This window comes from Cebus imitator, unplaced genomic scaffold (genome assembly GCF_001604975.1).
Source record: "Cebus imitator isolate Cc_AM_T3 unplaced genomic scaffold, Cebus_imitator-1.0 Scaffold621, whole genome shotgun sequence".
In the NCBI taxonomy this organism is placed as follows: Eukaryota; Metazoa; Chordata; class Mammalia; order Primates; family Cebidae; genus Cebus; species Cebus imitator.
Genome location: NW_016107936.1, coordinates 689,533 through 706,478, shown reverse-complemented (window position 1 = coordinate 706,478; position 16,946 = coordinate 689,533). Strand labels below are relative to the sequence as shown.

The following is a 16,946-nucleotide window of genomic DNA, read 5'->3' as shown; positions in this document are numbered from 1 at the left end:
ATAAAACCCATCAAGGCTTTGGTGCCCAAGTTTTGAGTTTGGGACTTATGTAGCTTTTGTCTATGGCATGAAGAAATAAAACAGCTGCTTGTAGCCCAGGCTTCCTATCCAAGAAGGCGGGAGGAGACTGGAAATCCTGAACAGGACAGCCGGAGTGGGGAGGGAAACTAGAGCGAAGAGAAGTATCTCCCCTCCTTGTTGAAGACAGCCAGTTGGTGCAGAGAAGGCAGTAGGGGGCGAAGCAGAAAAAGCTTTCTTTCCTCACTCCCAGCTTCCTAGCCCTCCCTCCGCACCTCACTCCTGCACCCCCCACCTTCCCAGTGCCCGGGTCTTCCACTGCACCTCCGGTGGGCCTCGCTCAGGCACCCTGCTGGCTAAACTCAGCTGTTGGCTTTGCAGGAAGCCCTGGCCTTGTGGAAAAATGCCTGTTATTTGTTCTGTACCACCCTCTGCCCATATTTGTCTTCCTCTCCCCTCCTCCCTCCCTAAATAGCCCATCTTGGCCCCATCCCTGTTGAACTTTGTCCTATTGGCAGTGGAGTATCTTTCCAACTACAAACAGTGGTCCCATGGCAGAGATTTACAAGGTGAATCAACAGGTGAACTTACACCTACTGCACAGATTGCAAGCCAATTATTTTTGTCATCTTACCGCACTGGGAAATGTAATCTGATAGAAGAGGTTTGTTGAACTTTCAGATTCCTTTTTTTTTTTTTTTAATTATGTGCCACCCAAGCTGGAAATCAGCGCCACCTGGGGGTCCTTGACGCTATAATCAGAGAACAAGATTGAGGTCGGCTGGCCCTGAGGCAAGCTACAAGCACGCTCCAGAGAGCACTTTCCTTCCACATTTGGTGAGTAGAGGAGAATACTGGGGGTAAATTTTCAATAACCCGAATCAATTGCATTTTTCTCTGTAGACAAGCTGTCATTAAATCCTCTTATGCGCTCCCCGTGCCGCCCTTTTTCTGGAATGTTCGGTGTGTGTTTCCAGTCCTGTGTTTGAGTCGGATGGGATTGCCCTTTGTCACAGTTACGTGGGTTGTGAGTTCTGAGCTCCTCCTCTGTGAGAGCCAGCAGGGCACCCCCACTCTCCTGTAACAAGGAAAGGGTATTGTGTAGTAAAGAATTTTCAGCTTGATTTTGGTGAGATCTGGGCTTGGCTCTTGGCTCTTGGGAGGTAATCTCTGAGCTCTTAGATCGTCCTGCTTTGTAGATTGTAGTGCGTTGTTTACCTGGAGGCCTTGGGCCATGTCAGACAGACACAATGTATTAGACCAATGTGATTTACGGTGGGAGACTTGGCCAGATCATATCAGCTCGACCCCTGAAGGAACAGACTAAAGTCAAGCCAGCCATGTCCACAAAACCAAGCCCTACTATACACTCTGGATACCAACAACCTAGTGAGTTTCCTTGGTTGGCAGTACTCCATGTATATGGTCTGTGCATATGGTTTCCAGAAGGAGTTAACGTTGTCCATGACTCCATTGGGAGAGGACTGCTGGCAGCTCTCCTGGACGCCACCCTATGTGTCTCTTCCCGTAGCTGATGTTGATCTGTGTCCTTTTGCTATGATAAACTGTAAGTATAATAGTTTTCAGTAAGTTCTGTGGGTCCACCAAGTGAATTCTTGAACTTGAAGGTGGTTGTGGGGACCCTTAAACTTTAAATTGGTATCTTTGGGACTCTTTCCTAACTTTATAGTCATGTACTAGGAATGTGAGCACATGGTCTCAACAAAAACAAAAAGAAAGAAAGAGAAAAGAAAGAAAGGAGGAAGGAAGGAGAAAGGGAGGAGGGGAGGGAGGGAGAGGTAGGAAGGAAGGGCCAGGCATGGTGGCTCATGCCTGTAATCCCAGCACTGGGAGGCTGAGGCTGGCGGATCATGAGGTCAGAAGTTTGAGACCAGTCTGGCCAATATAGTGAAACCCCATCTTTACTAAAAATACAAAAATTAGCTGGGCATGGTGGTGTGCGCCTGTAAGCTCAGCTACTTGGGAGGCTGAGGCAGGAGAATCACTTGAACCCAAGAGATGAAGGTTGCAGTGAGCCAAGATCATGCCACTGCACTCCAGCCTGGGTGAAGGAGCAAGACTCTGTCTCAAGGAAAAGGAAGAAAATTCTGACATATGCTACTAATGCAGGAGCTAGAGGGAAGTTATTTAGGCAGATAGTGGGTAAAATAGGGTAAAAGAGTCCTCAGAAGAATTTCTCTTTTAACAAAAGCAGCCCCCAAATCATTTATTTTCTGACAAAGAACAGCCTGCAAAATCGAGCTACAGACATAGGTAAGTAAGCTGGAAGCTTGCACAGGTGAATCCTGGCAGCTGTACCAGTAGAGAAGGGCTACTTCGGGGCCAGGTGTGTTCAACATGGAGGCTCCATCTTTCCTGTTCTTTTTTGCCACATGTACGGTAAAGAAACAGGCAATATGGCGCCAGCCAGTCAGAGCATATCTGCCTAATAAAAGTTTAGGGTCCATATGCATAGACTTAAATAATGAGCTGATTATCATACAGGGTCATGTTAAGGATACTTTTGCTCTCTAATGTGCATCCCTAGCCCTGAAGAGCTACTCCTTACTGGTTTCGTCCAGATTCTGCTGACCATAGGGTCCTTGCTCCATCTCTATCTAACTTTTTGTTTGGACTGCTTAACTTCTGCCTCTTATCTTGCTTCTTGCTCACCAGCCCCTTCACGTTGATTTGGTTCCCATGCTCTTATTCATTCTGCCCTTTATCCAACTTTTAATTCCCTTTGCTATTCTTCTGCCTCATTTTCCCTATTCTCCTGCCTCACCAGGACTTTGGGAGGCCAAGATAGGAGGATCACTTGAGGCCAGGAGTTCGGTCCAGCCTGGGCAACATAGCAAGACCTCGACTCTACAAAAAATAAAAAACATAACCCGGGCATGATAGCATATACCTGCAGTCCCAACTACTCAGGAGGCTGAGGTGGGAGGATCACTTGAGCCCAGGAGTTTGAGGTTGCAGTGAGCTGGGATCGCACCAGTCCAGGCAACAGAGCAAGATACTCTCTAAAACAAAACAAAACAAACAGAGTAATACACAGCCTATTTTTAAAAAGAAATATGTGTTGATTGAACTGACACAAATGACCATTTTTAAAGTCAGAAAACTTAAGCACAGATTAGAAAATAAAACAGCTGGCAGCCTCAGGTTAGAAGCCAAAGCTTCAGGTCCCCAGCCTGGATTTCCTTATCTACTACAGAACACCAAGGGCCTGGCTGGCTCTACAATTTTATGAATCAGAATTTCTCTCAAACTGTTAGTTATATTGTCTTAGTAGATTGAATAAATAATCTTTCTGACACAGGCATCATGCATAGGTAAATAGGTCAGTAACAACTATACCCACTAATTTCTCTTTGGATGTGATATTTCAACCTGAAATGATTACTAAAACCCCTGAACCTGTTCTTCCCAGGAGCCCCACAGACCTCTTTTACCTTTTATATATGAAAAATTTCAAATATTCAGAAAAGTACAAGAAGTAATAAAATGAACCCATCGTCTACATTTTATAATTATTAACATTTGCCAGTTTTGCTTCATGTTTTGTTTTGTAGAACTTGCTGGATTAAAGTAAATTATGGCTGGGCACAGTAATTCATGCCTATAATCCCAGCACTTTGGGAGGCAGAGGTGGAAGGATTGCTTGCTTGAGGTCAGGAGTTTGAGACTAGCCTGGACAACAAAGCAAGACCTCATCTCTACAAAAAGTTTAAAAATTAGCCAGTGATTGTGATGCTTGCCTATAGTCCCAACCACTCAAGAGGCTGAGCCGGGAGGATCCTCTGGGCACAGGAGGTCAATACTATAGTGATCTATGATTAGATCCACTGGACCTATGATTAGACCACTGGACTCCAGTGTGTCTGGCAGAGCAAGACCTCATCTCTAAAAATAATTTTTATACAAATTATGAACATCATAGCATCTCAACTCTGATTAACAAGAACAGTTTCTTCTATAACCATAATTCCTTTGTCACATATAAGAAAATTAACAGGCTCACACCTGTTACCCCAGCACTTTGGGAGGCTGAGGCAGAAGGATCCCTTGAGTCCAGGAGTTTAAGACCAGCCTGGGAAACATAGGGAGATCCCATCTATACAAACAAACAAACAAAAATTAGCTGGGCCTGGTGGTGCATGCCTATGGTCCCAGCTATTCGGGAGACTGAAGTGGAAACATCGCTGGGGTCTGAGAGGTTGAGGCTGCAGTGAGCCAAGGTGGCGCCACCTCACTCCTAGGTGGGCAACAGAGTGAGACCCTGCTTCAAAAGAAAAAAAAAAGGCAAAGAAAGAAAAAAAATAAAAGTCCTTAATATCATCTTATCTACAGCCCATATTCAATTTCCCCATTTGTCCTAAATAATTTTTTCCAGTTGGTGTGAGCTAGTATAGAACAATTCCCCACCTTTCCTTTGTTTAATGCCATTGTCTTGTTGAGACAACCGTATTAGTTTAACTGCAGAATGTCTCCCATTCTGGACTTGGCTGGCTGCTTCCTCATGGAGCCGTTTAACCTCTTCTCTTTGTCTCCTGTCATTGGGAACTTAGATCTAAAATCCTGCTTAAGGCTGGGTGCAGTGGCTCACGTCTGTAATCCCAGCACTTTGGGAGACTGAGGTGGGCAGATCACCTGAGGTCAGGAGTTCAAGACCCACCTGGCCAACATGGCGAAACACCATCTCTACTAAAAATACAAAAGAATTAGCCAGATGTGGTGGTGCACGCCTGTAGTCCCAGCTACTTGGGAGGTTGAAGCAAGAGAATTGCCCGAACCCACTTGAACCTAGGAGGCAGAGGTTGCAGTGAGCCAAGATGACGCCACTGGACTCCATCTCAAAAAATAAACACCAAATTGTAGGTTTATGCACTATATGTGCCTTAAGTTTCCTACTAGACTATTCCTCAAAGTAGTAATCATATCTTTTTCACCTCCAGTAGCATAGCACCTTACCCAAAGCATGCATGGAATTTTTCTATTTCTTTAGATTTAAAAATGTGCTCATTCTTGATCATAGACGGAACACTTCATGATTACAAATGTTTATAATTTCCAAGTTCAAATCTTGTACTGAAATATATTTTTATAATTATACTCAGTTTTCAATATCTGGAAATGTATCTAGATACTAAGACAACTAAGAATAAAATAGACTGGGCACAGTGGCTCATATCTCTAATCCCAGAACTTTGGGGGGCCACAGTTGGAGGATCGTTTGAAGCCAGGACTTTGAGACCAACCTGAGACATAAAGAAACACCATCTCTAGAAAAAGAAAATCATGAAGAATAAAATGAAAGTGAAGGCCAGGCATGGTGGCTTGTGCCTGCAATATCAGCACTTTGGGAGGCCATGGTGGGGGGATCACTTGAGGCCAGGAGTTTGAGAACAGCCTAAGCAACAAAGTGAGACCTCCATCTCTACAAAAAGTTAAAAATTAGCTGGGCATGGCGGCGCATACTTGTAGTTCCAGCTACTTAGCGGGCTGAGGCAGGAGGATTTCCCGAGCCTAGGAGTTCAATGCTGCAGTGAGCCATGATTGCACCACTGTACTCTAGCTTGGGTGACAAAATGAGACCCTGTCTCAAAAAAAAAAAAGTGAAATAAGTATGTCAATTATAAACCAGAGGAAGGGATATCACAAATGATTAGTCTTGTCATTTTGCCATCATAAAACTGATTTTTTAAAAATAAAATCATGATTAATAATAAATGTCTCTGGGCCAGGCATGGTGGCTCATGCCTGTAATCCCAGTACTTTGGGAGAACGAGGCGGGCAGATCACGAGGTCAGGAGTTTGAGACCAGCCTGACCAACATGGTGAAACCCCGTCTCTGCTAAAAATACAAAAAATTAACTGGGTGTGGTGGTGTGCAGCTACAATCCCAGCTACTCGGGAAGCTGAGGCAGGAGAATTGCTTGAACCTGGGAGATGGAGGTTGCAGTCTCCTGAGTAGCTGGGATTACAGGCACCTGCCACCATGCCTGGCTAATTTTTGTATTTTTTTTTAGTAAAGACGGGGTTTCACCATCTTGACCAGGCTGGTCTTGAACTCCTGACCTCATGATCCACCCACCTCGGCCTCCCAAACTGCTTGGATTACAGGCGTGAGCCACCATACCTGGCCATTTACATATAACTTAAATCAACTACATATATGTGTGTTGAGGGCAGAGGCAGAGGGAGAGAGAGAATATGAGTTTACATCATAAAAGGTATTTTGTCTGCTATTCCTGTCAACCAATTTTATGCCCTGGAGTCGGAGGAAGATTGGAGATTTGAATCCAAAATTCCTTCACACACTGTCAGTCTGCAGATCTCTCTCATGGTGTGAGCAGCTCACCTTGTGAGTTGAGTTGATTTTGCTATTTTAAGTACATATTTTTGATACAACAAGGCCCTGTATAACCAAGCAATTCCTTCAACTGATGCTCAACTGAAAACAAACACACAGAAACAGCAATCTGTTCATCTCTAAGAGCAGGGAAAAGGACTATTTTTGAGTCGATATGCCACTCAACAACATATTGTGTAAAGATGGCTCCCTACACCAGACCTTATTGAGAAGCAAAGATTCATAAGAGTAATTTTGGCAATACTAAATTCCAGCCTTACATGCATATATTCTTTAAAACTAAGTTCCTGGTCAGGTGAGGTGGCTTATGACTGTAACCCCAGCATTTGGGGAGGTCAAGGCAGGAGGATCACTTGAGCCCAGAAGTTCAAGACCAGCGTGGCACCAGAGCAAGACCCTGTCTCTACAAAAAATTTAAAAATCAGCTGGGCATGGTAGTGTGCACCTTCAGTCTCAGCTACTTGGGAGGATGAGATGGGAGGATCACTTGAGTCCAGGGGGTAGAGGCTGCAGTGAGCTTTGATCACCTCCGTGCACTCCAGCCTGGGTGACAGAGTGAGACCCTCTCTCAAATAATAATAATAACTACATTCCTGAGAAACTAGACTATTGTTTGCAGCCTGCAAAATGGCTGTTCTAGGTAGATTTTCTGCAGAAACAGTTGTGTGTACGTGCATGCATGCAGGCACGTGTGTGTGAGAGAAAGAGAGAGATTGGTTTAAGGAACTGGCTCATGTAATTGTACGGGCTGCAGGCCAGGCTTGGTGGCTCACACCTGTAATCCCAGCACTTTGGGAGGCCGAGGTAGGCGGGATCTCCTGAGGTCAAGTATTCGAGACCAGCCTGGCCAATATGACGAAACCCTATCTCTACTAAATATACAAAAATTATCCGGGCGACTATAATCCCAGTTACTTGGGAGGCTGAGGCAGGAGAATTGCTTGAACCCAGGAGGTGGAGGTTGCAGTGAGCCAAGATCATGCCACTGCACTCCAGCCTGGGTGACAGAGCAAGACTCGGTCTCAAACAAAAAAATTGTAGGGCTGCAAGTCCTAAATCTGCAGGGCAGGCCAGGAAAAAGTTGATGTTGCAGTCTTCAGCTCCAAGGAAGGCTGGGGACAGAATTCCTTCCTCCTCAGGTGACATCAGTCTTTTAAGGTGTTCAACTGATTGAATACAGCATAACCACATTGGTGGAGGGTAATTTTCTTTACTCAGAGTATACTACATATATTGAAATGTTAATCACATTTTTTTCAGGGTCTTGCTCTGTTGCCCAGCCTGGTGTGCAGTAGCACAAACATGGCTTACTGCAGCCTCTAACTCCTGGGGTCAAGCCATCCTCCCACCTCAGCCTCCCGAGTAACTGGGGCCACAGACATAGGCCACAACTGCCTAATTTTTGTCTATTTTTCTGTAGAGACAGGGTCTTACCATGTTGCCAGGTTGGTATCAAACTACTGGCCTCAAGCCAACCTCCTGCCTCCGCCTTCTAACGTGCTGGGATTACAGGCGTGAGCCACCTTGCCCAGCCTCATCCTGGATCTTACTGACATCAACAGTATTACAACATAGTCGTAACTAATTGAAGGCAGAGAAATCATGCCACAGTCCTGTGACCCCTTCCTGCCCTTGCCCATGGCCAAAGCTTTCTCATGGGGATGTCTGTAGCGTCAGAGCTCCAGCAGGGGACCAACCACACTCAAATGGAATTCTGCAAAGAATTTAACAGAGAGTCTGTTTACAAACTAGCATGCGGGGCTAATTTTTACAAAGCAGGATGGTGAAGTCCATCAGCACCAGGCACCATGGTAGAGGTCAGGGGAGGAGAGAGCATGGCTGAGCTTGGTGAGAGCTGGAGCTGGGTGAGGAGCCCCAAGCCACCAGCAGCATCCCTACAAGTAGGGAGGGACAGGGAAGAAAAACCCCTGCTGCTTCTCCTGCCCTCCGCCTCTTCTCAGGACCCCTCATTGGCCAAACCCACAGAAAGACAAAGGGGAAATGTGTCCACAGAGGTCAAGCCTCCAGGTCATACAGCAGGGCCAGGAAGAAATGGTAAGAAGGGCACGGAAAATAATCAGCTCAGCGACTCATGCGCAGTGATTCACACTTGGCAGAAACTCAAAGCCCTTACACACAGCAGCTTAGGAGGCAGCCCCGCCCTTCCAGCACGTCCTGGTTAAAGTGGGCTGTCATCTGTGTGGGCTGTCTGTATTGTTAACCTAGAAAAGACAATACTTATGAAAGTGTTACTGTGCCAAATACCGCATCCTCAAAGGGGTAGGATTGGGGGTGCAGGGGTCAGGTTCACGCCTTGGGGCTCACTGTCACTGAGAAGGGCTCTCTGTGGTGCTGCTTTATCTTACCTACACTCCTAAGCCCCTTGTGCAGGCTTTACCGAGGGGGGCTCACAGGAGAAGGGGAGTAAGGCAGGGGAGAGTTAACTAAGCAAGGACCTCACCTCACTTCTGCTAGTTCTGCTTCTCTCTCTCTCTTTCATTCTCTTTTTTTTTTTTTAGACAGAGTCTTGCTCTGTTGCCCAGGCTGGAGTGCAGTGGCGCAATCTCGGCTCACCGCAACCTCCACCTCCCAGGTTTAAGTGATTCTCCTGCCTCAGCCTCCCAAGTAGCTGGGATTACAGGTGACCGCCACCACACCCAGCCAATTTTTGTATTTTTAGGAGAAAGAGGTTTCACCATGTTGGCCAGGCTGGTCTCAAACTCCTGGCCTCAAGGGGTCCTCCTGCCTTGGCCTCCCAGATTGCTGGGATTACATGTGTGAGCCACCATGCTCAGCCAAAAACATAATAATCTGACACATGCTACAACATAGATGGACCTTGAGGACATTATGCTAAGTGACATAAGCCTGTCACAAAAGGGCAAATACTTTATGATTCCACTTACATGAGACAGCTAGAGGAGACAAATTCATAGACACAGAAAGTATAATAAAGGTTTCTGGGAACTAGAGGAGCAGGAAAATTGTTAAATGGGTACAGAGACTTAGCCTAGGATGACAGAACAGTTCTGGAGATGGATGGTGGTGATGGCGGAACTATAAGGTCTGACTGCGCCATGAACAGCATGGTAATCTCTGTGGCCTGCACGTACAGCCCCGTGAGTTCCTGGAAGAAACCATCAACCCCTTCAGCACCTAACTAACATGAGACATTCTTCTCTTTTTTCTTATTCTAACCTCAATTGACAAGGCCTTTGTGGCCGACCTTGGCCAACCTCGTGACTCCACACCCTACGACCCCCTCCCAGCTTGCAAAAAACCGCCAACTATAACTTCTGTAACTGTCCACTGTTTACCCCAAACCTATGAAACCAACTCCTATCCCTCCGCCGTCCGCTGATGCCCTTATTGGCCTCAGCCTGCCCGCATGGTGAATAAACAGCCATGTTGCTCACACAAAGCCTGTTTGGGGGGGTCTCTTCATTCAGAGCACGAAGTTTAACATGAATAACAATGTGAAGGAACTTAATGCCACTTTGTACTCTTAAAAACGGTCAAAATTATAAATGTTATGTTGTGTGTATCTTACCACAATAAAAAAAAAATTAAAACAGAGCCTCCCTAGCTGCTTCCCACAGGGAGGCACTGCCAGGGCTCTGTCTTCAGGGTGGGTGATGCCCCAGGGTTGGCCATTCCTGCTGCCATCGCTCCTTGGAAACTCGAATCATTTCACTTGGTTTCCACAGTGTATTAGTTTTCTCATGCTGCTATAAAGAACTGCCTGAGACTGGGTAATTTATAAAGGAAAGAGGTTTAATTGACTCACAGTTCTGCATGGCTGGGGAGGCTCAGGAAATTTTCAATCACGGTGGAAGGGGAAGCAAACATGCCCTTCTCATATGGCGGCAGGAGTGAGAAGTGCAGAATGAAGGGAGGAAGCTCTCATAAAACCATCAGATCTCAGGAGAACTCACTTGCTGTCACAAAAGCAGCATGGGCAACCGCCCCCATGACCCAGTCATCTCCCCCGAGGTCCCTCCCTCCACACATGGGATTATAATTCGAATCACAATTCAAGTTGAGGTTTTGGGTTGGGGACACATGGTTTCAGCGATGTCATCTGATCGCACCACCCCTTTGAAGCCCTGCACTCTTGCCCTCACAGCCCCCAGGCTTCTCCCTGCTTCCCAGCTCCATCCTCCTGGGCCTCCCTCCTCCCTTTCCTTCCTCTTGTCCTCACCTTGCCAGCCCAGTTGCCCAATCCAGCTTTTCATCCCTTGAGCTGCAGCAGGGCTAAAGAAGGCTTAGCTGAAGTTTTGGTGATGCCATTGCCTGACTGCCTGGCATTGGGTAAGGGTAGGAGCTGCGGCTGTGCCCTGTGTATCAGGGCTGGCGTGGCCCAGCTTGACCTCATGCTCACCTGACACCATTGCCCACAGCTCAGGGCCCCCATGCCTGGGCCATGCTGCTCTTCCATTGCCTCTGCCATACTCTAAGGTGGTGCCAGTACAGCATGGAAGCTCAGAGTGCAACCCTAGAGCTGGATGGCCTGGGCTATTCCCTGCTCCACTGCTTATCAGCTGTGGAACCTTGAGCAATAAGTTAACCTCTTTGTTCTTCAATGTTCTGGTCTGTGACACAGCAATAACAGATGTGTCTCAGGCTGGGCACGGTGGCTCAGGCTGTAATCCCAACACTTTGAGAGGCTAAGGCAGGCGGATCACCTGAGGTCAGGAGTTCAAGACTAGCCTGGCCAAAATGGCGAAACCCCATCTCTATTAAAAATAACAAAAATTAGCTGGGAGTGGTGGCGCGTGCCTATAATCCCAGCCACTTGGTAGGCCGAAACAGGAAATTCGCTTGAACCTGGGAGGTGGAGGTTGCAGTGAGCAGAGATCGCACCACTGCACTCCAGCCTGGGCGACAGAGCAAGACTCCATCTCAAAAAAAAAAAAAAAGTGTCTCAGAGGATCTTAACAAGGAGTTGAAGGTGATGGTGTCACATGTTCCCCTATGCCTGCCTGGTGACACTCCTTTGTACTCACTGCAGTCTCTCCTTAGTCCCCTGTTCCTTTCCTGTAAGAGGTCCAGCCATTAAAGGCAAGCTCTGACAGAACTGATTCCATCTGATGCTTTTGGTCTCTCTTCCTCACCCCACATCCACCTGCCTTCCCTCCTCTCCCCTGCCAATCATTCAAAGCTCCCAGAACCCTTCAAGTGCCATTCCAAGTGTCATTTTTTCCAGCACCTTCTCCAGGCCCTTGAGCTGGCCTGGCAAGCCCTCTCCTCTCTGAGCCTTTCTGTCTTGCTGGTCAGCAGCACTCCATAGGCGAATAGTCTGCAATTGTGTCCTTTTATGCCCAAGGGAGAATAAGCTTTTTACATGGAACACAGGACTCTTCCTTATTTCTCTTTGTTTCCACGTCCCCAGTAAAAAAGAGCTGTAGCAGATGCTGTGGATGCCTTAGTCACTTGGGCTGCAGCTCACAGCTTGCCCGGCCCCCCGGCCCCCTTGCCTCGAAGTGGAACCCCTCTGCAGTGCAGTTCACGCCCCAGAGCTCCCCCTGGGGTCAGCCTGAAGTCAATCTCCAGCTAAAACTACAGCCTTGGTCAGTTAACTCCCTCCCCTGCCAGCCTGCTCCCTCATGCCCTCCTCCCGAGAGCCTTCCCCTGTAAGTCACTGGAACAAGAATTCCTCTCTCAGTCTCTGCCCTAAGACACCAGCTAACACAGACTTGGTTCTTACTAGTTATTATTTTAAGCACTCTACCTATGTGAATTCATCCAAAAAACATACCTTAAATAATAATAATTCATAACCTGTATCTCCTTCTCACCCCTACAACCCAATGATGACTTGCTGACTGAGGGATTATAGCAGCCTTCTAGCATTCTGGTGCCTCACTATCCATTTTCTCTTCTGTTAGAATTCTTTTTTTTTTTTTTTTTTTTTTTGAGATGGAGTCTTGCTCTGTTGCCTAGGCTGGAGTGCAGTGGCCAGATCTCGGCTCACTGCAACCTCCGCCTCCCAGGTTCAAACACTTCTCCTGCCTCAGCCTCCCTAGTAGCTGGGATTACAGGCACCCGCCACCACACCCAGCGAAATTTTTGTGGTTTTCATGGAGATGGGGTTTCACCATGTTGGCCAGAATGGTCTTGAACTCCTGACCACAGGTGATCCGACTGCCTGGGCCTCGGAAAGTGTCGGGATTACAGGCGTGAGCCACCGGGCTCAGCGTACTGTTAGAATTCTTGATTTTCCTCTAAGGGACCGCCCCTACTCCACTCTCAGTTCCTGTGGTTGGAGTGGTGCCGGCCTATTCCCCAGGTTCAGGGGTGGGCACATGATCCCAGGCAGACCAATGAAACCAATTCCTGCCATTTCACTGCACCTACCGAGAGTTCTCTCCCCACTGAGATTGCTAAACTGGGAGGAAGGATGGTTAGGAACAGGGCTGCTGGCAGCCGTTTTGCTACCATGAGGAACGTTGGCCCAAAACTGAACCCATCAAAGAGGAAAGTAGAGCTGGAGAGAAGTGGGGTGCCAGCTAAGCGTCTGGGTCCTGCTGCCCCAGCTCTTCAGTTAATAGGCCAACAGGTGATCTTTTCTTTCTTTTTTTTCTCACAAGCAATAAAAAAACTTGTATTTAACCAGGAAAAAAAAGCATGTCAAATCAGTTCTCTCCATCAACAAAGAAATAAAAGTAGGCAAAGATCAGGATTAGCAGCAGAAGACTTTATCCCACTTTACAGCTCCACTTTATGGACTAGTGGCATTTTTCAAATACTATTACACAGATCCCATTTCTCATTTTTCTCTTCTAAAAGTATCCCATGTTCACCATATGAAACAAGGTTTTATGGAATAAAAGTATTCCGCACTAGAAACAGTGAGAAGGAGATCCTGGAGTCTTCCCTGAGGGTTACTCTAACGTCCACCAATTCCTCTCTGAGCAAATTAGACGGTTCACTTGGACCAAAGGACTTTCTTGCCCTCAGCAACAGAAAGGCTCTGCAACAATCCTAAAGCGTTGTTATTCTAGGCAATTCCCTTTACAGTAATGGTCATGGAAGCTGCGGGGGGTGCGATCCCGGCCACCGACCTGTGCCGGGTTTTCTTCTTTCGCGTTTTATGGCTGCTGTGGTGACTCCCTGAGGAAGGAGAGGAAGCAGCCTTCTGGGGTTTCACCCCCTCACAGACCCATCCAGATCCTCAGGGTCCTCCTGGCTAGGCTCGTTTTCCTGATCGTGGAAGTCTTGAGAAGTGTCACTTTCTGTCCCACTTCCTGGCGCCCTCTTTTCAGTGAGCGGGTCCTGAACTCCGGCCAATGCGCTTCCAGCAGCTGCTGAGGTAACAGGATTTATTGAAGAGCCGCTTGGCTTCCTTAAACTTCCGGTTCCTTCGATCATTTTTGCTATTGCAGTTTTTTTGATCGGTCAGATACCGATCCCAGCCACGAATAATACTGCCATACATCTAAGTGTCTTCCAGGTAGCTTCCCTCAAAAGCGTAGATCTGTCGCTCCAAGTTCAGCGTTTCCGCCAGCTCCTGCTTCCGCTTCCGGAGCTCCGCCCGCTCCCGCCGGGTGCCGGGGATCTGCGGCTGCGCCGCCTTGTTGGGCGTCGCCATGCTGGGGCGAGGCGGGCGGGGGGCGCGAGGCTGGGGACAGGCGATCTTTTCTCATTAAATCCAGCGTGAGTCAGATTTTGGTCACTCACACTGAAATTATCCTAATACAGATGGCTTTCCTAATAGGATGCAAATGCACATTTATGGGAAAACGATTGTGTAACAGGACCACCCTATTCATGTTATGCTCATGACCTCATAGATTTTCAGAACCACTTTGACAGATAAATTCTTGATAATGTTGATGACTAAAAGTTTTTGTTTACATGTGTTCTAGAAGAGTTTCCAGAAAGCCTACCCCAAATGCTTTTTAAGGTTCCAACATTTAAAAAATCATTTTTTTCATCACTTCAGTAGTTGCAAAAGATATCATTTCTCCCATATTGTTGATATTGACATTTTCAAATAAAACTTAGATCACTTTTTTTTTTTTTTTTTTTTTTTGAGAGGGAGTCTTACTCTGTTGCTAAGACTGGAGTACAGTGGCACGATCTCAACTCTCTGCAACCTCCACCTCCCAGGTTCAAGCAATTCTCCTGCCTTAGCCTCCCGAGTAGCTGGGACTACAGGCATGCGCCACCATGCCCAGCTAAGTTTTGTATTTTTGGTAGAGATGGGGTTTCACCATGTTGGTCAGATTGGTCTCAAACTCCTGACCTCAGGTGATCTGCCTGCCTTGGCCTCCCAAAGCGCTGGGATTACAGGCGTGAGCCACCGTGCCTGGTATCTTAAATCACTTTTAAATGTGTCTGGCAGAACTTAAATACCCCATTGATTTGATGACCATATCCATTCCCAAAATAGTGAACAAACTCTTTAATAGTCAGAAATTTTGCCTCATTTTTTCTTCTACTTTTATTTCTGTTCTGTGTCTTTTATAGGATTTGATTCTAATATATGCTTGAAGATCTTTTGTTGATCACCCTTCATTTCTCTACAACAAAATTATACATAAATATACATTCATTTACTTAGTTATTCATTTTGGAGACTGTTACCTAGTCTTCTTTGCAGTGGTTCAATCTTGGCTCACTGCCACCTCCACCTCCCAGGTTCAAGGGATTCTCATGCCTCAGCCTCCAGAGTAGCTGAGACTATAGGCATGCACCACCACTCCTGGCTAATTTTTTGTATTTTTAGTAGAGATGGGGTTTCACCATGTTGGCCAGGCTGGTCTCAAACTCCTGACCTCAGGTGATCCACCTGCCTCGGCCTCCCAAAGCGCTGGGATTACAGATGTGAGCCACCATGCCTGACCAAATATACATTTATAATATATGTGTGTGTGTGTGTGTGTATTCAATTTCCTGTGATTATAAGATTATAAGTTCCTTTAATTTGGATTAATTTGTAATTATAATCAGTAGTATACTGTTGATTAAAACAACAAAAAAATATTACAGTGTTCACCATTGTCGAGGAAAAGAGTTGAACTCTGTAAAATATTTGAAAATATTTATTCTAAGTCAAATATGAACAACCATGGTCCATGACACAGTGCTTAGGGGGTCCTCAGAACATGTTCCCAAGGTGGTTGGGGCATAGCTTGGTTTTATACATTTTAGAGACATGAGACATCAATCAAATACATTTAAGAAATTCATTGAATTCATTGATTTGGTCCAGAAAAGAGGGACAACTCAAAGCAGAGGGTGGGGAGGGCAGGGGAGGGGCGCCTCCAGGTGAATTTAAACATTTTCTGGTTGACGATTGAGTTTTTCTAAAAACCTGGGACTGATACGAAGGGACGGGCACAGTGGCTCACGCCTGTAATCCCAGCACTTTGGGAAGCCGAAGTGGGCGGATCACCTGACGTCAGGAGTTTGAGATCAGCCTGGCCAACATGATGAAACCCCGTCTCTACTAAAAGGGCAAAAATTAGTTGGGTGTGGTGGTGGGCACCTGTAATCCCAGCTACTTGGAGGCTGAGGTGGGAGAATCACTTGAACGTGGGAGGTGGAAGTTGTTGCTCACCAACGGAGATTGCACCATTGCACTCCAGCCTGGGCAACAAGAGTGAAACTGTCTCAAAAAAAAAAAAAAAAAAGTTATTTCACTAAATGATTTCTGACATATAATGCTGAAGAATTCAAAAGATTGATTAACACCACTGTAATATACCATCTCTTGATTTATGACAGGCTTGTTTCTTAGAGCATACATCTTTTTAAAATTATTATTAAACAATTACAAATTCTCTGGAAGTTCCAAAGATAAACAGACAGGACTGTTGTACCTACCCTTCACCTAATTTTCCGCAATGACTAATCTTATCAAAAGAGAATATCAAAACCAGAAAATTGACATTGGTATGACGTGTGTGTACTTCTGTGTCATTTGCTTACATATGTAGATCATATAAGGTACGTTGGTTCATGCCTATAATCGCAGCACTTTGGGAGGCCGAGGCAGGCAGATCACCTGAGGTTAGGAGGTTGAGACCAGCCCCTGGTGAATCCCCATCTCTACTAAAAATACAAAAATTAGCCAGGCATGGTGGTGTGCGCCTGTAATCCCAGCTACTCAGGAGGCAGAGGTTGCAGTGAGCCAAGATTGTGCCACTGCACTCCATCCAGGTTACAGAGCAAGGCTCCGTCTCGAAACAAAAAAAGAAGAAATGGAATGATTTCATCTAAAAGATCTCCCTGGCGCTGCCTTTATTATCACGCCCACCTCTTGACCCCATCATCCGTCACCCCTGGCAATTACTGATTTGTAATCCATCTCCATAATGTTGTCACTTCAGGAATGTTATATAAATAGAATTACACATATATGTAACTTTTTTTTTTTTTTTTGAGACAGTGTCTCACTCTGATTCCCAGGCCGGAGTACAGTGGAGCAGTCTTGGCTCACTGCAGCCTCCAACTCCTGGCCTCAAGTGATCCTCCCACTTCAGCCTCCCAAGAAGCTGGGACTATAGGCCTATGCCACCAGGCCTGGCTAATTGTTTTATTTTTT

At 46.3% G+C, this 16,946-nt stretch overlaps 1 pseudogene; it reads right to left on the bottom strand.

Moving 5' to 3' along the window:
* Positions 1-13,394: 13,394 nt before the first annotated feature.
* LOC108295119 lies at positions 13,395-13,985 on the bottom strand (annotated as a pseudogene).
* Positions 13,986-16,946: the final 2,961 nt, after the last annotated feature.